This window comes from Dermacentor albipictus, unplaced genomic scaffold (assembly GCF_038994185.2).
Source record: "Dermacentor albipictus isolate Rhodes 1998 colony unplaced genomic scaffold, USDA_Dalb.pri_finalv2 scaffold_27, whole genome shotgun sequence".
NCBI classification, from domain to species: Eukaryota; Metazoa; Arthropoda; class Arachnida; order Ixodida; family Ixodidae; genus Dermacentor; species Dermacentor albipictus.
Genome location: NW_027225581.1, coordinates 1024125 through 1046324, shown reverse-complemented (window position 1 = coordinate 1046324; position 22200 = coordinate 1024125). Strand labels below are relative to the sequence as shown.

Sequence of the window (22200 nt, the reverse complement as noted above, 5' to 3'; positions counted from 1 at the left end):
AGTACAAGAACATGTACATTTCCCACAAAGGTATCTAAACTATAGGTATTGATCAAATCTGTTATTAGAGAAGAAACTATGTATAGTGGCACTGAAAGAGCCTGAGTGTACCTTGCAGTGTTCTAAGCCTCACAAAGGAATCAAATTTCAGTATTGAGCTCCAATGAACGAAAATTCAAATTTTTCTGCCTTAAAAGGGATATTGCAAAGGTGAATAAGGGAAGTAAATGAAATGTAGAGCAAACATACAACAAACACACCTTATAATTTGTACACCAATGTAATGGCAAACATTAGGAAAACTTTGGAATGTCGATGTAAGGCATAACAGGCCAACATTCTTGTGACTGCAAAATTATCTTCCAAGCATAGACGGGCTTTCAATAAGGTTTAGGCGAGGAGTATTATTGATGGATTTTTTCTTTCCAACAAGATTACTACAGCACGAAAAATAAGGAGAACTTTTAGTGCCTAAGTAGTTTTCTTTCTTTTATGAACGAGAGTTCTCTGGGCTTATGGTTCCAGGTAGCAGATTTCCTAATTGCAACACCGGTTTCTATAAATGTTTGTTTTGTAGCCGGAAGGCACTGGTCTGGTATACAATATATTGTTTGAAAGTGGGTTCTTACTATAAAACAAAAGACTGAATGTTCCACATTTGCTACTGTTTGGGTGCAAAGTGCAGTACCAATGGAGGCCTGATAAAACGAACCACTGTTGATTAAACTATTTTGCTGAGCACAAAATGTGGACAGTGTTTTTGCAAGATTAGGGCTCGTTGTAGCGTGCGAGTACGCAAATGCGGAAATATGGTTTAATAAATCAGCCATACCCTGGAAAATAAACGAACACAGGCCCAGGCAGTCATACTTCAGTTAAAGTTATATATCACACCGTCAACATTTGTCAACAAGAAATGGTTGTATCAAACATTATATACTGAACACTGCACAATAATTGATTGAAAATTAGAGAAAATATGGTACACATTTGAGCTGCAAAAACGCTATTGATGCTGAAAATGGCACTTGGCTTTCAAAAAGAAAAAGAAAACATACTGTTCATGGTTAAGCACGAGGTGCAGAGACTCCGTTCCCTGAGAATCTTGAACAACAAATGCAGCGCATGGCATTGCTGGAATCTTGCATCCTGGATTAGCAAAATAAGAAGAAAATCATGAGAGTTCAGTCTGTGCAATTGCACACGTACAATGCGGAAAACTTGAGAAGGCCACAAGATCCTGAAAATAATTCTCATTATTGTGACTGGGCACAATGAACAGATAAGGTAAATGGGCAAGACGAGTGAAAAGTAGGAGAAATTTATATTTTGCAAATTTAGGAATGTAATGTTACCGCGAACACTAAACCACTATGTCATTGTCAATACAACATGGTACATGCAGCAGGAAAAGCAAACAAATAAAGGTAGCCTCTTCGTCATAGAAAATAAGAGAGAATAAAATTTAGAGACTCTACCGACGACATCTCTCAACAACAGACATTTGTCCAGGAGTGAGTATGTGACCTTGATATAAAATTTACATTATGAAATCTGCAATACATTTGTGCACTACACTTTATAAGTGCTGCAGCTGACAACCTTACGGGATATTGCACATTAAGACTGAGATGCACAAGACATGAAGAAATAATTGCTTTTACACAACTTTATTACACTAGGAGACAATCATTACTGTTTTACAGCGAGTGCACACAAAATGAGAATGAGGAAACCCCTGCTGGCATTCTCATTTGCCCTGCAATACATGCATCCAGCCCAATGATTTCTAAGTCTCCAATGCAGTTTATTAGACCCTTTCTGTATCCTAAAATTTATTGTGTATTTTTATTTGCTGTTTTAGTAAGAATTGGCATTTCGGCATACTTTCCTGGGAAATTTAACATATGTTGTCAACTATTTTCCTTAGAGCATGCCTCTCTTTTAATGGTTTAGTTTGGTAATACGCTGACAAGTAGTAATTCATCATTTAAACTTATGATCGTTCCTCATGCTCCCAATTTCTACTTCATGCTTTAAAGTGTGATGTCCGTCCTAAACAGCATATGTTGGTTTGCAACTATTTACATGGTCCTTCTTTCTCATCATCATCTGCCTGGTTACGCCCACTGCAGGGCAAAGGCCTCTGCCATACTTCTCCAACTACCACGGTCATGTACTAATTGTGGCCATGTTGTCCCTGCAAACTTCCTAATCTCATCCGCCCACCAAACTTTCTGCCGCCCTCTGCTATGCTTCCCTTCCCTTGGAATCCATTCCGTAACATTTAATGACCATCGGTTATCTTCCCTCCTCATTACGTGTCCTGCCCATGCCCATTTCTTTTTCTTGATTTCAACTAAGATGTCATTACCTCGCGTTTGTTCCCTCACCCAATCTGCTGCTTTCTTATCCCTTAACGTTACACCTATCATTCTTCTTTCCATAGCTCGTTGCGTCGTCCTCAATTTGAGTAGAACCCTTTTCGTAAGCATCCAGGCTTCTGCCCCGTACGTGAGTACTGGTAAGACACAGCTGTTATAAACTTTTCTCTTGAGGGATAATGGCAATCTGCTGTTCATGATCTGAGAATGGCTGCCAAACGCACCCCAGCCCATTCCTAATTTTCTGATTATTTCAGTCTCATGAGTCGGATCCGCAGTCACTACCTGTCCTGAGTAGATGTATTCCCTTACCACTTCCAGTGCCTCACTACCTATCGTAAACTGCTGTTCTCTTTCGAGACTATTAAACATTACTTTAGTTTTCTTCAGATTAATTTTTAGACCCACCCGTCGGCTTTGCCTCTCCAGGTCAGTGAGCATGCATTGCTGTTGGTCCCCTGAGTTACTAAGCAAGACAATATCATCAGCGAATTGCAAGTTACTAAGGTATTCTCCAATAACTCTTATCCCCAATTCTTCCCAATTCAGGTCTCTGAGTACCTCCTGTAAACACCCAGTGAATAGCATTGGAGAGATCGTATCTCCGTGCCTCACTCCTTTTTTTATTGGGATTCTGTTGCTTTCTTTATGGAGGACTACGGCGGCAGGGAGCCGCTATAGATCTCTTTCCGTATTTTTACATAGGGCTCGTTTACACCCTGATTCCGCAATGTCTCCATGACTGCTGAGGTTTCGACTGAATCAAACGCTTTCTCGTAATCAATGAAAGCTATATATAAAGGTTGGTTATATTCCGCACATTTTTCTATCACCTGATTGATAGTGTGAATATGGTCTATTGTTAAGTAGCCTTTACGGAATCCTGCCTGGTCCTTTGGTTGACGGAAGTCTAAGGTGTTCCTGATTCTATTTGTAATTACATTAGTAAATACTTTGTAGGCAATGGACAGTAAGCTGATCGGCCTATAATTTTTCAAGTGTTTGCCGTCCCCTTTATTATGGATTAGGATTATGTTAGCGTTTTTCCAAGATTCCGGTACGCTCGAAGTCATGAGGCGTTGCGTATACAGGGTGGCCAGTTTCTCTTGAACAATCTGCCCACCATCCTTCAACAAATCTGCAGTTACCTGATCCTCCCAGCTGCCTTGCGTCTTTGCATTGCTTCCAAGGCTTTTTTACTTCTTCCTGCATTACCTGTGGAATTTCTAATTCCTCTCGACTATTCTCTCTTCCATTATCGTCGTTGGTGCCACTGGTACTGTATAAATCTCTATAGAACTCCTCAGCCACTTGAACTATCACTTTCTGTAGCCTCTAAACTAGAGCCTGAAATTTCTTCCCTCCTAAAACAATCATATTTACCGCCCAAAACTTACTGCACGTTTACCCCTCACTGCGGGGGGGGGGGTGATTGTTTGTAAGTATTCACACATTCAATGAACCGCAGAGCCACAAGCATTTCTCATCCTGTGTTGCCACTATCTGCATGAGTCACAATGGTTGTAAATTAGCTACCCGCCCTCTCTTGCTTAAAAGTACATTTTGCCACGTGGAAAATGACCATAATCATCGCATTTGATAGAACGAGTGTTCTTGTGCATGTTTTTTTTCTCGTCTTGTATTGGTTAGGATCAACATGGTCACGTTGTCCGAAAACTGTCTATCCGCAACCAATACTTTGTGTAGTTTCAAAATTATGAAGCATTCAGTTTCAAGACTTGTCCCAAATTAGGTGCAACACAGATTTTCATGATGCAAATTAGGAAAGGTTGTGCTTAGAGAGAATGATAGGCCTGCTATATCCTGCCAAACTGTGAAATCAAATATGCTTTCAATTTTCATGAGCAGCTAGCTCTGTACAAGAAATAGACGCATTGCCTGTTGAAACGTTTTTTTACCGCCAAGAGAGCTTCGAGTGTCTTGTAATTTCCTCATTTCTCTTTGCAGTCTAGATTTAAATTCGGGGAATTTTGATTCATTTACTGTATTCAAAATAAGAAAAGCTCACCTTGTATTGTTTTGAGAAATACATGGGAAAAAATAAAGGTAGAAGAGTGTAATGCAGTGAACAAATAATATAATTGCAGAGTAAACAAATATTGCTTTCCTGCAAATAAATTGGTAGTAGGAAGGTCATACGAAAATAGCACCGAATGCACAAGAAAGAATATTGTGCTGCAATGCCCCATTCTGTGAATATTCTTGCACAAAAAAATCCTCATTATAAAAGGCCATCAAGAAATGCAAGTGTTTATTTTCGATCAGCAGTGATACCTGTAGTATGCACTGTACCATCGGCAATATTTAAATCCACACCCAACTGCGCATGATATTGAGCTTGGCCGCCAAAGAGGCTCAGAGCTTTAAATAAAACTTGATTTATTATAATACACTACACACCCATATACACTTACAATGTTGTCTTCACAACTGCATCCAACAAGACGTCAAACATCTGTCTGAAGGTGAACACACGTGGCTTGCTCTTAATGGAGGGCACCAAGGCTGGGCATTGTGAAACTGCTGCTCTGATATGCATGACCTGCGAGAAACGACGCTTTCAGTTTCAGTAAAACAAAATGCTACTAGAACAAAATAAAGATCCCTGGCAATGAGCCTCGTTTCGGTTTGCACGAGAAAGGTCGAAATGTGGACTTTGTGCTGCTTAGTGAAAAAGAAGCTAGCCTCCTTCCAGAAGTTGCAGTCATGCATTAGGATTGTCGCACAGGTGCATGGTTGTACGCTCATATTCTGCTGTCGCTACTGTGCCAGCATGCTTTGCATAGGTTATTATTTCAAGTTAAATTGATTATTGTGTTTTCATGCCAATTCTGGGCAAAGAGGACCTGAAACGAATTAGCTCACTTACACATACACACACGCACACACATGCTTCTACCACATGAGCAGGTTACCACGCTTGAAACAGATGCATTCTGTTTTATTCTGACATTCCTACTTCTAAGGCATAAAAAGCCCTTTGTGTGACCAACCCCAAACTCAACCCACACTTCCAGCTGAAGGGGAAGCTTTAGCTCGGGCCCAACTCCAATGCGGCCTATTCAAATACATGTAAAACGCAAAAACATATTTATGAGATAACCCCTGGACCGATTGTAACAAAACTTGTTGCATTTGAGAGAAAAATGTAAAATATAGTGACCTCTAGAAGCCGAATTTAGGTTTAGGGCCTGAAATACTTTTAAAAGATTTTCAAAAATTTGAAAGATTGAAAAAAAATAGAAGCACAGTGATTTCAACTTAATAGTCATGCATCAAGTTCAGATATCGCGGTTCTGTAAACGGTATTGATTATTTCATTCAAAGCGGACAAATTCGATATGTCAATTTATATTTTAAGTTTAAACGTTGTTTACAGAAGATCTGGGAAAGCTGTATTTACAATTTTTTCTTATCTTTAAGAATCATGTGTAACACATCAATTTTGTCGGCCTTAGATGTACTATCATGCGCAATTCACTGAATTGTGATATAATTATTTCTTGCTTAATTACAGCGCTGTAAATTTGATAGTTTCATTTACAGAACATTTTCTAATTTTGCCACTTTTTATTGCAAAATTGATGACATAAATCAAACATTCCAAACCAACAGTCACTAGATTTTAGGTTTTCTTTGAAATGCAACAAACTTCGCCAAATGTTTTTGCAGTGGTTGCCGAGAAAAACAAATTCTTGTTTTACATATATTTAGAAAGGAGCACCCGAGCCAAAGCTTCCTCTTAAACACTTTGCCGAGAGCCAGGGCAAGCTTTCTAGCTTCCACAGTGCTCCAAACTGTAGTTATGAATTTGAATAGGGCTATAGGGGACAGCTCTTGGAGGGCATGCAAACAACCCAGGGAGACCTAAAGCTTGTGTATGATACATCTAAAGCACAATACATCACATTTTCAAAATGCTATAAAGTCCTGAAGCCAATTGATATATACGTAGAACGTCTCGAATAACCTACCATTCACAATTTCAGTGGTTATCTACATCAAAAACCTCAACATCTCAAAATAAAATTCCTAAAGTGATGGCCTCCGGAATGTCATTCATATTTGGCAGAAATGCGATAGTAGTATGAATCCATGGTTGGCAGAAGTGAGGCAGTAGTATCAATACCTTGAAGGAGATTATCTACTGAAAGAATACACTTGCACTGAAATTTTACTTCTGTGTCTCTATAGTCTTTCATGTCAATAATATGAACTTTACGAACGTCGCTCGTAACTGTCTGTGCAGCAACATAAACCACTCGGCGCTTTCACTGAGCACATCTATAAACCAACAATCAGTCGTCGTCATCGTCGTCGTCGTCGTCGTCGTCATCATCATCATCATCATCATCATTCTGGTTACGCCCACAGCAGGGCAAAGGCATCTCCCATACTTCTCCAACTACTCCACCGTTGCGAACAATCCGTAAGACAGCAAAATGTGTAAATCGCAAACATCCATTTTTCGCTGTGTTATGACTGCGTGTATTGCTCTAGTCGTTAAGATTACTGCAGTGCAAAGCACACGTGTCCACGCGCTCAATTCACTACTTTCACCACGCAAGTTTGAAAATTTGCTCTTTGTTACGTATACCAATACAGTGTGCTGGTGACGTGATTTGCTTCTCAGATATGCCTGTGTAGACGTTTACAGGTGTGTCCAGCAAGTGAGATGCCATACTCGCAGCACGGGGCTTCCGGTATTTTTTTTGTGCTGCCGACAGACACTTTGTACACCGAGCTCATGAATTTTTTTGCATCATATAAAACCATGCATGTGTGGAATGCATTGTGACTGCATAGGAGCCTCAGCGCATAGCGAGCCTTTACAGATAAGGGGAAAGAATACTGGCCACCATACTGTTCGAGTACTGCTTTTCAATGGCTGAGCAGCATCACCACTCCAAGAACTTCACTGAAAATATAACGGAAAACAAACGCTAATAGGCCCGATTGTATGGCGGACGATTGTATGCAATAGGCAATAGCTTTCAATGTGCGGTCTTTTTTCTCTTCAACAACAACAAAAAGATGATTTGCATTCAGAACACGTTTCCTTTCAAACACCACTGTGGTTTATTGTCATCACAGAGAAGCGTTCTGGTGGAGCTCATGCTGATCATCGACAGTGCTATGGAAAGAGCTTTGTTCTGGCCGACTGTGAAGCCCTCTACAAGTCGTTAGAATTGGGATAATAACATCAATCTTAGCGTTCATATTTTACGTTCTCGGAAATGGTCTCTTCAAAAACACGCTCGCAATGCTTTCGACACAAGTGTTTTCCGATCTTTCTTGCCATCCGAGAACCTGAAGTAATATTTAGGGTCCGACTTTTATTAGGTGCGCTAATGGCGCTATTACAAGTTTTACAGACAACCGCACACAAAGCCTAATAAATGCCAAAACGAAAACTTGACAATCGGTGAAACGTTTAAATCCTATAATTGAAAGAAATGAGAAAAAAAGTTATAACGAGTTGCCTATTGTGCTTCCCCAGTATAGGATCCATTTTGAAAGTAATTTACAAAACCTATTGAAAGTTTGGAATGTGTTTGCTTTTCACTGTTGAAGCAACGTGAATGTGCAATTTTCCTAAACTCGAATAGCCATCTCATATATAAATATTGAAGTGCGAGACTCCTAAGGCGATAATTATTTGTAGTAACTTGGTAAGAATAAGCTTTACTGAAGATGCTGTTTGATATGATTATCTTCGGCACTGTGTTTAATTCTTTTTTTATTGGGGTAAGTTACATTGCAATGACCATTTATCATGGATTGAAAGCGGATGTAACGTCAGTGTTCAATATATTGTCCTGTTAGGTTTTTATTACAAACTATAGCAAAAAAGGCATATAATATGTGTATTCGTTAGCAACAGTACAAGTGTGATACGATGCCACATATGCATTACTTCAAAGCATATTCGCCTAAGTGCGCACTGTAATAAACGGTTAAATCCTCCAAAGCTGCATTGCTGAGAAGAATACTAGAGCAAGAGCAACTGCGGCGTACCTGATCGTATTTTCCCTTCAAGTTAAAAATTTGTTTTTCTTCAGCACATTTAAATGTCTTTTCTCATTGGTAGAAATTGAAAGGGTCGAACATTTTTCTCAACATTTCGGCGGTAATGTGGAATTCATGTACCGTATGACAATCAAATTGCCTCACCATTTATGATGCTCTAACCACTACAAGCGTTCACTTGCAGAATTTATTGCGGAAATGTGACAGCACATTATTACTCTCCAGGTTAAAACATCCCAAATAGACTGGTCCCTGCACTTCCCGTGTGCGTGTGACAGCGACCGTAGAGTGTAGCGGTAAGCATGACATGAGTAGTGTTGTGCCAACAATAATGCAGTTACCAATTTTACGACACTTCACGACTTTCGGCGGCCTATCTCTCTGGCTGTCTAGGCCTCTAGCCATTCTCTTACCAACTTGGGCGCCGGGTAGTCGGTGGACTAATGGAGAGAAAATCAGGCTGCTGAGCAGAGAGAACTGTGTTCGTAACGAATAGCTCGGTGATTTTAGGTCATAAATATGTGCCACACCACAGGGTGTGGTAAACTCGGTATGCACGCTAGATGCTCTTAACCTGCATTTTGATGAAAGAATACTATTTTTGATATTCAAAGAGAAAATTACAGGCTTACAGGCCGGAATACTTCTTTCCGAACAAACTTTCTGCATCTGTGCATGGGAGAGATACGTTCACGTTTCGGAACATCAGCGCTCCGACGAAATAGATCGAAAATAACGAGAATGCATTGCTCTAACTTGCAGCGTCATCATTTTATTACTTCGTGGTTTGACCATTTTTTACATTCGCAGAGAACAACAAAGAATTTAAAAAGGGAGAGGGGAACGTATATCGGACATATTCCAGTAGATAATGTCACCTTCTACTGAGGCTGAAATGTACAGAAAAACTGTGAATCACGAAACTTACTTTTTTTTTACATCTGCCCATGAAAACAGGCTACGTTCAAGCGTATTGATAGCACCAAACATGGTCGGCAACCATCGAAAATCTTATCTGGTTGTCGACCACATCGAGTTTTACTACTGATTGAGGGAAAGTGGAAGGAAAATAGCTGGCATCCACGTGCCTTCCAAAAACTATATAATCATGTCGCGCATGCAGTCTCTACAAGAAGGATCGGCGAGAACATTCGCCGCGGATGGAGTCAACGATAACATTCGCGTACATTACGAATCATGCAGGCGTGCGTTGTGCCGAGCGATGCCGTTTAACATTTGTTGGAGAAAGCCAAACAAGAGAATGTGCCAATTCCCCCCTCGTAAAAGGCATCGTTCCAATTTTGCAAGCAAACACGTGAACAAAATCTAAAGTACACGTACCAAAGGAAATATTCCACAAACAAAGAAACAATGTCCGCTAGTTCGTTTACTTTGGTAGAAAGGCTTAAGGCGCTCCACGTAGACGACTTTGTACCATGTGGGGTGCCGCTGTCACTGCCTTTTGCCGTCGGGCATGACCTAATTTTCCAGTGTGCCAATACGTCGGATGATTTTTTAGGGTGCGAAATAACACAGCAATCGTATCTGAATCCTTGTCGGTATACCGCGGTTCAAGCGCAAAGATGGCGCCGGGCTGGTATTCTACGTAGCGTCGTCCAAGATTGTAGTGCCGGCTGTGGGTTCTTTGCTGGTTGTTTATGCGCATGCTTGCGAGCTGTCGGGCATTCTCGGCGCATAGTAAATAAGGGGAGACCTTGAGATATTCACCTATGGCAGCATGGCGTTGAGAATCGTAATATTTCTTTCGTAAACCACACTGAACAAGCAGGACATTGCATTTTTCTTGCACCACCGTGTTTCAAGCGAAGGTTGGGTATATCAGGACGGCGTCCTACATATTGAATTCGATGTCAACGTGACGCACGTTGCCAAAATATCGGCGAGGGCTGTGATCAGCTCCTCCGTAAGACAATTCCTCTGCGGGAAGTAGGCAGTTCTCCTCCTGTGACTTGTCAGGCTCTATTGCAGAATTGTTTGGGTGAGCCGTGTTATAAAGGCTGCTCCTCTGTCGATAATGAGCACTTCCGGGCACCATGTCCCAGCAGGATGTTCTCGAGGAAGAATTTCGCCACTTCGCCTTCACTACCTTTCCGCCGAAGTTTCATTGCAGGGAAGCGGGTGAAGGCACTACATCAGCACGACGATTAAGATATTTCGGGATGTTGACGTCGCAAAGACTCACAACAAAGCCATCCCGATCTGTTGAAACGGTCAGCAAAGAGGGTCGATCGGCTTTAGTAATGCCGTTTTCCTGGTCGGTGGTGTCTTGCGTCACTGGAAGTCATGGCATGTCTTGACATAACGGGTGACGTCACCGGTCATGTGCAGCCAGTAGCACTTCTCTTGTAGCGAACGTACGGGAAAACCCGAGGTGCTCGGCTGTCTGATCGTCATGTAGGGCCTGCAGGACTTCTAGCTGGAGTGCTGCGGGCACAACGAAAAGTTAGTTCGCGCGGACTGGTGACTAAATTTTTTACGCGGACATGACGTGCAGCGAAAAAAACTTCCGGTAATTACGATACTCCCTTGTGCGTAATTTAGCGCAGCTCTACGTTTTGATTTCGAGATGCATAAGCTGGTGCACTCAATTTTCGTCGTGCGGCACTTTCTAAACAGAGTGTAAAAATTAAATTAGGGGCTTTATGTGGCAAAACACCTTCTGATATTGAGGCACGCCTTTGTGGAGGACCGCAGAAATTTTGACACCTGTGGTTCTTTAACGTGCACCTAAATCTAAGTACATGGGTGTTTTCGCCTCTATCGAAATGCGGCCGCCATGGCCGGGATTAGATCCCGCCACCTCGTGTTCAGCAGCCCAACACCATAGCAACTGAGCAACCACGGCAGGGCAAAGAGAGCGATGTGTGGCACCACTGCCTCGATAATCTGGAGATCGCGACAGCCAGCGCATCGGTAACGCGTGGGCGCAATTCACAGAAAACACCGCCGCGCTACTTTGGAGCCTCCCGTTGCCATTGTCGCCGCTCTACATTTTTCTCCTGACTGCGCCATACCCTCCTTCGCTTTCCGCTTCATGTTTCCGCTGCATCCTCCTCTCTGCTTTCCTCCTCGCGTCTTTCATCGCCCACTGCGCTCCACCTTCGCCTTCATCTTTCGCTATGCTCCTTCCCACGGTTACACCGCCGTCCACGCTGATGCTCGCCGCAGGAATGCTCACCTAAGAGCTGTGCTATAAGATAACAGAATGCACGGCGAAATATACTAAGCGCAACGCCGCTCTTGCCTTCCATGTACTCCACAAGGCTTCGTACCTCCGGGTCTCTTCGTTGCTCGTCGGCGAAGTCTTCTGCGGTAATTGTTCCTAGGAAAGCGTCGAAGCGACGTTATCCTAGGATAGCACAACTATAACGGCGAGGGCAGTCAGCAATCGCCGGAAATCTGATTCTCAAGTAAAGCGCATCGCCTTCTATGCATTACTCGACGAAAGCTCCATGATAATAACTGGTCGCCACGTGCCTTCCAGAAACTACTACACACTTCCTGTCGCTCACGCAATATGATTTTAGAAAGTTCGGCGAGAACATACACAACAGATATGGCCAATATTAATACTCGTGTAAGTTACAAATTATGGAGGCGTGTCTTGCGCTTAGGGATAACGTTTAATCTTTGTTAGCCGGTGAATGGGGTCACCAAACGAAGCTAAACATGTGCACATGTCAATACTATATTTCCCTTTTCTCATGCATTACTGTCGGCATGCTGACACATACGTTTCTTTTGTTGTGTATCAAGAAGACCTCGAAAAGTTGCCGGTTGCACTACTCATGCTGATTTTTCACAATGTGGCATGTCTTGAAATCAGAATGACACTTCTACTTTCACGGAAAAATTACTACCTGTCGAACCTTTCAAAGAATTTGCGTGCGCTCCGATAGTGGATGATACAACGACCCATATCGTCCCATGGCGACCCATGGCGTCGTTTTCGGTTAATTATGACCGCTCAGATCTGCCGAATGGCAAGACGGCTACGTAATTTAAATCTTCACTTGCTGGGAGTCGTATGAATGCAAACATATGATGCTAGTGCGACGTAATCGTGACCAGCATGCTTTTTTGTCAAGCGTGGCAGAGGGTGACAGCCGCGGCCTTTTTCCCTACAACATACGCACATTGGTTTAGCAAGAATTTGCGTCAAACTTCACAACATCGCAAGATCGAGAAAGTTTAAACTGATTCAGAAAGTTTCGTGACTGTTCTAACTACTGAATTGCCTTGAGTGGATAAGAAATGGCGTCAACATTGGCAAATAGGCGGTCTAAGCCATTAATCACTGGTGATTGATTCAAATGGGCGTGCTAACGAAAGAGTTAAAGATCCCTTTATTGAAGTATTTGGTAAGAGGTGGGAGCAGATCGGTGCGTAATTTGCATATTACATTACTTAACCTGCAAATAACATCAAAAAGGCAGAAAAAAACAACTACTTGAACTACGTGTTCAATTCGTAAGAATAAATACATAAGCTTAAATGATACAAACTAATATTGCACAAGAAGATGGCTGCGTTACGATACGACAATTTTATTTTTAAATATCCGCAGTGGTGCCCTCCATAGGCGCACAAGGACAAATGATGCCGATGTTTTGTTGAGGCTGGTTGCTTCACTTTGTAGTGGCATGTATGTAGTGGCAACAGAATACGGCGGAAAAGTTAACAGTACATATGCACGGGTGGTCCACTTGCAAAGCGTGCCGGCACTGCGATATGTTCCGGTTGCCGGGGGGAATTATGGTGGTTGGTTACGCGAAGTCCAATAAAACTTACGGAAAAGTGAAAGAGCGATCCAATATGGCATGCCCAAATACATGGCGTCAGCAGAGGCGTGTGATGCGCAAGATTGGTCTCTACTATTTGAGCTCTACGCAACCACTGCGTAAAGGTCTGATGATGACAATGATACACTTTATTGAAAAAGACCATTTACCAGCTCCTGAGAGTGTTTCTTAGTCAAGGGTCGCACCGGGCACGCCTTTCATCCGCTCAGTGATGAATGTTGCCAGGTACTCCTGAGTCAGCAATGAGGCTGCGAGTCAACCACGCAGTCGTAGGGATGTTAGATAGGTTGGTGGATGATAGAGAGATGGGTAAGGGGGAGGGCAGGTCCACAGTATGTGAGAGCCGTTGGTATGCCCAACACACTTGTGACGTCACGGAGGCGGTTCCTCCGCGAATGCACGAAGGACATGAACACGCATGGTAGAAAGCACAGATGCCGTCGGGGCTTGTCGGATAAGGAAGCCATGTGCGTTAGATAGACCGAGTTGTGAAGGCGGAAACGCGTGATCGGCAAGTCGGTAGGGCTGAAGAGAAATGGGATGAGGTCGGTAATCATGTGAGCTTGGTGCTGGAAAGCAGGGAGCCGGGTGAAGAGTGTCACAGGTGAGCCGATTCACCCGTTCGTTCTCCGACCGTCCCGCGTGGACAGGTACCCGCACGGTCTCAGCAGATGTAGGAAGACTACTTTCAAGAATGTGTGTTAGAGGGATAGGAAGTTCCCCTCATAAGAGAAGATGAGAAGTGGCCATAATGTTTACGAAAATGACACGCTGGTTAGGAGTGACGGGTTGATTATAGCGGCCCGCAGCTACTATGGCGCGTAGTTCTGCTAGCGTGGGATCTGTAACCGAGGTAATCTCTATATGAAGAATAGTATATCTGCTCCAAAGAGGAACTCTGAAGAGCAGATAGAGGAAATGCTAGCGTCTGTGTAATAATAATGACTGTTTGGACGAGCGTGGATGACGTGCTGAAAGTAGTGGATAATGGCCACGCGGTGTTGTGTGTGCACACGGGGGTTAATGGTGTGAGGTAGTGCCCGAATAGTAGAAGCTCCGCTGAGGACTACGAAAGTGTGCTAGAGGGGGTGGAGGGGGCAGATGTGGATAAAAACTAGCCAAAATTGGCCAGAATGTAGTCACCCTGAATGGCGGTTAAGCGAAGTTCCTGGTTGTGACGGTGAGTCAGAAAAATTTCTTCAGTAGTGTTGTGGACACCCAGCTTAGCTAGGCAGTCGTCGCTGCTATTGATTAAGAGGCCGAAAACAATTTTTTTTTTGCTTTGCGGACGAGTGTGTCATGATGGATAAGGTTCTATTAGAGAAGAGATAAATTGAAGCTGGTAGCGATACCGAGATAAAAGGAACGTGCCCCGAAGACGAAGAAATGTTTACGTCCCTTACCCGGTTAGTTAAAGCATGCATTAAGTATAAGAATGTTTCTTCTTGCTGCAAAATGAGCCGAACCGCCGAAGAGGCTGCGCCATCGCCTTGGATGTGGTAGCCGAGAATATTTATGGATTTTGCTTCAGCAGTAGTGCTAAGGGAAGGGGTTGCCATCGAGGATCGTGCACAAGGAGGAGAGCCGATTTAGCAGTTTATCCAGAAAGCGCGATTGTTCTCAAGGCCGCCGACACGGTAGCAAGGGTGTCCTGTAGGCAGTCTTGTATATATCCCGTTGAACCTAGATAATATGAGATGGTTATGTTATCTGCATAAGTAGCATAGCAGATGGGAGAAACAGTTGGAGCGCACGGTGTATGATGCACATGGTGAGGTTGAAAAGGAGAGGAGATAGTTCTGAGCCTTCTGAGGGTGCAAATATACGGTAGTACGATATACGATATACAGATAGTACTGAGTCACATTGAGGGTGCGAATATACGGATGATGTAGGGGTATCGTCAGATCCTAGGGCGTAGGAGCGTCCGTGTAAGAACGAGCCAACATAATTGTACATTCGAACGCCACAGCCCATATGAGCAAGTTCCTACAGCATCGCATTGTGTGTCGCCTTTTCACCGGCTTTCGAAAGTTCCAGATACAGTATAGCGCAGTTTGGAGGTGCTGCGTGCAGAGAGCATTTCAGGGTCAATTTACAAAAACACATCTTGCGTTCAGATGGGTTCACAATAGCCAATGAGATTAGGATGTACGCAGTCGTCGTCGTCGTCGTCATCGTCGTCGTCGTCGTCGTCGTCGTCATCATCATCATCATCATCAGCAGCAGCAGCAGCAGCAGCAGCAGCAGCAGCAGCAGCAGCGGCAGCCTGGTTACGCCCACTGCAAGGCAAAGGCCTCTCCCATATTTCTGCAACTACCCCGGTCATGTACTAATTGTGGCCGTATTGTCCCTGCGAAATTCTTAATCTCATCCGCCCACCTAACCTTCTGCCGACCCCTGCAACGCTTCCCGTCCCTTGGACTCCTGTCCGCAACCCTTAAAGACCATCGGTTATCTTCCCCCTTCATTACATGCCCTGCACATGCCCATTTCATTTTCTTGATTTCAACTAAGATGTCCTTAACTCGAATTTGTTTGCTCAGCCAATCTGCTCTTTCCTTATCCCTTAACGTTACACCTATCATTCTTCTTTCCATACCCAGGTAGCACACAAAGGCTTGAAAGCGTCGTATTAAGGCATTCAACGTCTGAAACGGATTTTTGACCAAAATCGACGCATAAAAGACGTTCCAAACAAGATAGCTTAAAAACAAGGGGTGAATACGCCTTGATAACGTTGGAAGCCAGGCCGCTTAAAACGAGGGGTGAATGCGTTTTGAAAACGACTCAAGGCGCCACCGCAAGGCTACGGAGCGTCAGCCTCTTTAGCGGCTTCTACAATATTCAACAACCCCTCGCATTTCGATGGGGGCGAAATGCGAAAACACCCGTGTGCTTAGATTTAGGTGCACGTTAAAGAACCCCAGGTGGTCAAAATTTCCGGAGTCCTCCACTACGGCGTGCCTCATAATCAGAAAGTGGTTTTGGCACGTAAAACCCCAAATATTATTATTATTATTAATATTCAACAACCCATCATCGCGATCCAACCTTGCGCAAGGTGGCCATACCGTCGTCAAATCATGTGACCAAGGTGGCCACGTGATTCGTGATGCCGGGCAGCCGGGCGAGCCGGGCATAGTCGCGTCGTCATGGCGTCGTCGCGTCACTGCACTTGCATTGGGCTGTGGTGTGTTTGCGGCTGTTCTGAATGTGCTGCCGCTGCCCTTTGCTATGTAAGTGTTGCAGTTTTATGCTGTCAAGAAAACGATATTCTGTGGTCAGTTTGGGTTGTGCGCTGTGTTTGTGTGGTTTTCATTTGGAAATCAGTAGTGTTTTCAATTGTTATGTGACCAAGGCGGCCAAGTTATTCGTGAAGCCTGGCATAGTTGCGTTATCGCACTCGCATGTCACTATGGTCTGTTTGCGACTGTTTGATTGTGCTGCCGCTGCCCTTTGTCATGTAAGTGTTGCAGTGCTCTGCTGTCAAGAAAACGACATTATGTGATTAGTTTGGGTTGTTTGACCTGTTTGAGCCGTGCATAATAGCGTTATCGCACTTGCATTGCGCTGTGGTATGACAGCGGCTGTTCATAATGTGCTGCCGCTGCCCTTTGTCATGTAAGTGTTGCAGGGTTTTGCCGTCAAGAAAACGACGTTCTGTGATTAGTCTGGGTTGTGCGATCTGTTTGTGTAGTTTAATTTGGAAATCAGTAATGTTTTCAATTGGAGGGCGCGGAGTGGAGGGCACTAATCAGCTCTTCAAGTTCATTGTCATGTTATGTGAGGGGCCTTTTCACTGACGCTGTGATTAATGCGTTAAGGGCCGTATAAGGACGAAAGTTAGAGGGACGAAATCTTGCCTGTGTGTCCCTAGCGTCGGGATCGGCCGCTATCCGGCATCCTAAGAAGAAAGCATTTTGCAGAATTCGAAGAAAGGCGGCACAATTTCAGTCTGTGCGCACCTTGCCGATCTCCGCAATAGAACCGTCATCGTGGTATTTTAGTCTCCCGTTTAGCAAGAGTGTTGCAGACAAGGGAACTAGTTCAAACAGGCTTTTTTTTTAATTATTCAGTACTAGTGCGGTATCCCAAAAGGTGAGGTCAAGTGCTCGCCCTATTTTCTTCCCTCGCGCTACAGCGCACTGATAGAATTTTGCGTGCACCATACCGTGCTTTTATCGTTTGCGCTTCAGGTTCTCGGATTTGTTTTCACCCCCTTTACCCACGTGATGGGTATTTCATGGTATTACCGGGTACCACATGTGTCCATATATTGTGTCCAATATATGAAACACCCGCCGTGGTTGCTCAGTGGCTATGGTGTTAGGCTGCTGAGCACGAGGTCGCGGGATCTAATCTCGGCCACGGCGGCCGCATTTCGATGGGGGCGAAATGCGAAAACACCCGTGTACTTAGATTTAGGTGCACGTTAAAGAACCCCAGGTGGTCAAAATTTCCGGAGTCCCCCACTACGGCGTGCCTCATAATCAGAAAGTGGTTTTGGCACGTAAAACCCCATATATAAAAAAAAAATATATGAAACGGCCAAATTCGATTTTATTTGACGCCTCACATGGTAGTAATGTATTGAGTTCCTTGTAGCTTCGTGCTTGTTATCAATTTTACTATTCGGTGAATGGATACAGCATGTGCGCTGCATAACTCGCTTGTGGATACTGCATACGTGAGTCGAGTATGCCCTTGGTATAAGATAACTTGTATGCTTTAGGTAGTACGATATTCTGCAGTTTGGGACATGTGTGGGAATGTACGCCATGAGCCCTTCGCGCTTTACGGCGGCCTGCCGAGTTCGTGCGGGTGCCATGTGTGCGCATGGAGTTCGCGAAGCGCTCTCGCAGTTTTATATATATATATATATATATATATATATATATATATATACATGTGTTCTGTTCGTGCGCTTCGCAGAACAGGGCATGTCGCAGTTCTTTGTCCTTGTGCAACACATTTTCCTAGCGTACGTCTCCGCATTATTTGATACCGGTTTCACACGGGGCTCTTTTAGCCGCTATCCAGTCCATTACAAATAAAATTTCTCGGTCGTGATTGGCTCCTCTGCGCAAGCTACGAGAGTGAGCCAGTAGCATCGATAATTTCGATCCGGATCGGGCTTGATCGCGATCGAGAGTGGTCGTGTGACAACGGTTTTACGCATGGCTCCCACATAAGGAACACTTTAGGTTGAATGCTACTGAGTGAAGAGCAAGTGCATATATATGCCAGTGGTGGTATGTGGGCAAGTCTTTCTGGTGAAGCCAATACTTGTGCATTCAAAACATTTCAATTACCAGCGTAGTGCATCAATGTGTCTACTTCGACAAAATGGAGCACCAGTGCAGATATCTGAGCATACCTATCCAGGGCAGCAAGTGTGTCTACATTGAAACCACTGCCAGCATGTGCGGCAGTTCTATTTCCAGCAGCAGTACTGCACAATAATCAGTAGGGTGCTCTCAAGCTGTTTATCTATGAAGCTCTGCCTGGACTGCGTGCCAAATATTTTAGGACGTGAAAGTGGGAGTGAATTGGTAAACATCAGTGCAACTGTGCCTGGACTTTGTGGAAAGTGTTTTTGGATGTGAAAGTGTGAGTGAACTGGCAAAGAATTTGCTCTGGGCTACATGTGTTAAACGTTTTTCTCATTCAGAGGGCTTTTTTTTACTTTAGGAGACTGGAGATGTGCGCAGAGTGTGATATGTGAGTGTCGTAATTAATGTATTTGCTGGTTTGCAAATTATTCGTTGCAACTTTGTTTTTGCCAGAGAGGTACAACTTTGCCTCTTGTAAAGGGCTTTTTAGATAAAACACTTACTATTTATTATGACCACTGCTTCCTTTGTTACACAAATGCAGCTTCCAGTGCATTCCAGTTTATTTCCATTTTTATGTAAGTTTCTAATATGAGGCTTGCATGTTCATTTCTCACGTTCTGGAGTGGCAAGATGCAGCATTAGTGTCTCATCGTTCGCTGTACTACAGTAGTGCTCACTTGTTACACTGAATCCCCCGTTTAGGTATTCTGTACTTATATCACTTTATCGCTTTTTTGTTGTATGGTTACATTTTCTCGCCATTACGTTCTTTGATATATCCTAAAGGCAATATTTCCAATTTTGCATTGTTCCTAATTTTTTTAAATTCTGTCACAGGATTGATTTATGATGGTATGCGGTGGTATTTCTTTTTGTGCTCTTTTCAAGCTTCTAGCTGATTGGTAACATTGCTTGGAGGCAGTTACCATCCGATTCATACTCTTGCATTTTTCAGTCTACTTCCATTCGCACCGATGTCACGTCTGCATTACTCTAGTCCATCTAATAGCACGTGCACTTTACTATGATAAATTAGAAACGTTAGTACACTCCAGGTTTTTCTGTTCGTTTTGGTATGTGTACTTGGAATTTTATGTGCTAGTGAATGCTGACTTTCGAGTTCATTACGAATCCTTTCTGCGACTTTTGTCATTGTTGATGTACTTTTTCTTCTATTTGCATTGCTCACACAGTTTGTTCGAACCTTGCATAAGCATTACATTTTAAAAAAGTGTTTTCGCTTTGTCACAATGTTCTCATTTCATGCACTCTTGGCATGAAGGGCTTGGTCTGGCCACCTGCCAAGACGTGGCCATTTGTTCTTTGCAGGATGTCATTCCCATTGTGGCTGTAAGCATCGTAGCTTACTAAAGGCGGTATTAAGGATTTGTTATTCCTAACAGGCTCATTTTCGTACGACTTGGTAAAGGATGCGCCGGCCATGCGGGGAACAGTGCTTGGCACTGCGCCATGGCTCTTACAATCAACACCGACGCTTCTACCCATCTGGGGCGCGATTGGAGATCGGTGTTCGAAACGCCCGATAAGTTTCACCTCACGCGATTGGCCTAGGCCGTGCCAACGGGTGCGGCTGACGATGTCTGCGCGGCATAGGCCAGTCGCGTGAGGCGAAACTAAACGTGTGTTTGGAAAAACAATGTGTGATCGTGCCGGTCACCCGCGAAAATTAGCTTCAGATGATGGTAAACCTTTCAAGACCGCTTCTAGACCAGCTTTTTGATAATGTCCAAAAACTTTTAGAAAGCCGTTACGAATAGTTTTGGCAAAGGGATTACTTGTGCCGTTCCCAATCCTATTTCTAGACCAGCTTTTCGAATACGTCTTGCAGACCTGTTCTAGATCGTCTTAAGAAAGTAATTAAGCCGGACATTAGCAGAGGTATACGACGTTTTCCCGCCGAAGTTCTCTTATTCGTGTCTTCTTTAACCCGTTTTTATCGTCTTGGATAAACGCTACGAAAACGTTACGTATCTCTTTTGTGCTACCCGGGTAGATCGTTGCGTCGTCCTCAACATAAGTAGAACCCTTTTCGTAAGCCTCCAGGTTTCTGCCCCGTACGTCAGTACTGGTAAGACACAGCTGTTATACACTTTTCTCTTGAGGGATAATGACAACCTGCAGTTCATGATCTGAGAATGCCTGCCAAACGCACTCCAGCCCACTGTTTTTCTTCTGATTATTTCAGTCTCATGATCGGGATCCGCGGTCACTACCTGCCCTAAGTAGATGTATTCCCTTACCACTTCCAGTGCCTTGCTGCCTATCGTAAACTGCTATTCTGTTCCGAGACTGTTAAGCATTACTTTATTTTTCTTTAGATTAATGTTTCGACCCACTTTCCTGCTTTGCCTCTCCAGCTAAGTGAACATGCATTGCAATTGGTCCCCTGAGTTACTAAGCAAGGCAATATCATCAGCGAATCGCAAGTTACTAAGGTATTCTCGATTAACTCTTATCCCCAATTCTTCCCAATCCACGTCTCTGAATGCATCCTGTAAACACGCTGTGAATAGTATTCGAGAGATCGTATCTACCTGCCTGACGCCTTTCTTTATTGGGATTTTGTTGCCTTTTTTACGGAGGACTACGGTGGCTGTGGAGCCGCTGTAGATATCTTTTGGTATTTTTACATACGGCTCATCTACACCCTGATTTCGTAATGCCTTCGTGACTGCTGAGGTTTCGATAGAATCAAACGCTTTCTCGTAATTAATGAAAACTATATATAAGGGTTGGCTATATTCCGCACATTTCCCTATCACCTGATTGATAGTGTGAATATGGCCTTTGTTGAGTACCTTTTATGGAATCCTGCCTGGCCCTTGCTTGGCAAAAGTCTAAGGTTTTCCTGATCCTATTTGCGATTACCACAGTAAAAAATTTTTGGAGGCAACGGAGAGTAAGCTTATCGGTCTATAATTTTTCGGGTTCTTGGCGTCCCCTTATGGATTAGAATTATGTTAGCGTTCTTACAAGATTCCGTTACGCTCGAGGTCATGAGGCATTGCGTATACAGGGTGGTCAGTTTTTCTAGAACAATGTGCCCACCATCCTTCAACAAATCTGCTGTTACCTGATCCTCTCCAGCTGCCTTGCCCTTTTGCTTAGCTCCCAAGGCTTTCTTTACTTCTTCGGGCGTTACTTGTGGGATTTTGAATTTATCTAGACTATTCTCTCTTCCATTATTATCGTGGGTGCCACTGGTACTGTATAAGTCTCTATAGAACTCCTCAGCCACTTGAACTATCTCACGCATATTAGTAACGATATTGCCGGATTTGTCTCTTAAAGCATACATCTGATTCTTGCTAATTCCGTTTCTTCTTCACTGTTTTTAGGCTTCCTCCGTTCCTGAGAGAATTTTCAATTCTATCCATACTATACTTCCTTATGTCAGCTGTCTTAAGCTTGTTGATTAACTTCGAAAGTTCTGCCAGTTCTATTCTAGCTGTAAAGTCAGAAGGTTTCATACATTGGCGTTTCTTGATCAGATATTTCGTCTCCTGCGATAGTTTGCTAGTATCCTGCCTAACGGAGTTACCGCCGACTTCCATTGCACACTCCTTAATGATGCCCACAAGA

At 43.6% G+C, this 22200-nt stretch overlaps 1 long non-coding RNA gene across 1 annotated transcript in view; it reads left to right on the top strand.

Moving 5' to 3' along the window:
* The first annotated feature begins 8062 nt into the window (after positions 1–8062).
* Positions 8063–22200, top strand: part of LOC135897855 (uncharacterized) — a 347298-nt gene continuing 333160 nt past the window's right edge. The window contains exon 1 of the long non-coding RNA XR_011509985.1: positions 8063–8153. This is a non-coding gene — a long non-coding RNA (uncharacterized lncRNA). The remainder of the gene's footprint in view (positions 8154–22200) is intronic.